The sequence below is a fragment of the Galeopterus variegatus genome, unplaced genomic scaffold, assembly GCF_000696425.1.
Source record: "Galeopterus variegatus unplaced genomic scaffold, G_variegatus-3.0.2 Scaffold9253, whole genome shotgun sequence".
NCBI classification, from domain to species: domain Eukaryota; kingdom Metazoa; phylum Chordata; class Mammalia; order Dermoptera; family Cynocephalidae; genus Galeopterus; species Galeopterus variegatus.
Genome location: NW_007735364.1, coordinates 21,347 through 22,048, shown reverse-complemented (window position 1 = coordinate 22,048; position 702 = coordinate 21,347).

Below are 702 nucleotides of genomic sequence, written 5' to 3'. Positions count from 1 at the left end.
CGCTCAGCCAGTGAGCGGGAACCGGTCTGTATGTGGGATCCGAACCCTCGGCTGGAGCACCACCACGCTCCCAAGCCGCGCACTGTAGCAGTGCGCCACCGGGCCAGCCCTACAAACTACTTTTTAAGAATCAAATTCTGGAACCTGTTTGGAGATAAATTAGAGAGCAAAGAAAATATTTGAAGAAACATCTGCTAGGAGGATAACAAAGCAGTGCCAGCAGCAGTGACAAGGCCCAATTTTAGGAACCAGCAGCAAGAAAGAAGAACAAAAAAAAATAGGGAACACTTTATTCATGAAGCCCCTATAATTGTCCTAACCATTTATTTACTGAGTTATTCACTTCATTCACGTTTAGCCATTCAGCCAATAAATGAATCAATCATCCTTTTCTCCAACCAGTATATATTCAGCCCTGCTATGAATTGGACAACTTTCTGGATGCTAGAAATACAGAATGAACACAGCAGATATGGTCAAAACTCTACTCCAGTGTAGCATACACCGATTTTATTACGCAGGTACCATAACCTATAGCAGAATGACCTAGACACAATATAAAAAAACAGCAATAGAGCCAAGTTACTGCTTTATGATGCATTTTTGGGTTTGTCTTTCTCTAGCATTCTATTCGAGAAAGCTTCACCCCGACTAGTACGTTCTGAGATGTCTTCTCCACTGCAGTTTTCTCCCATATTGAAG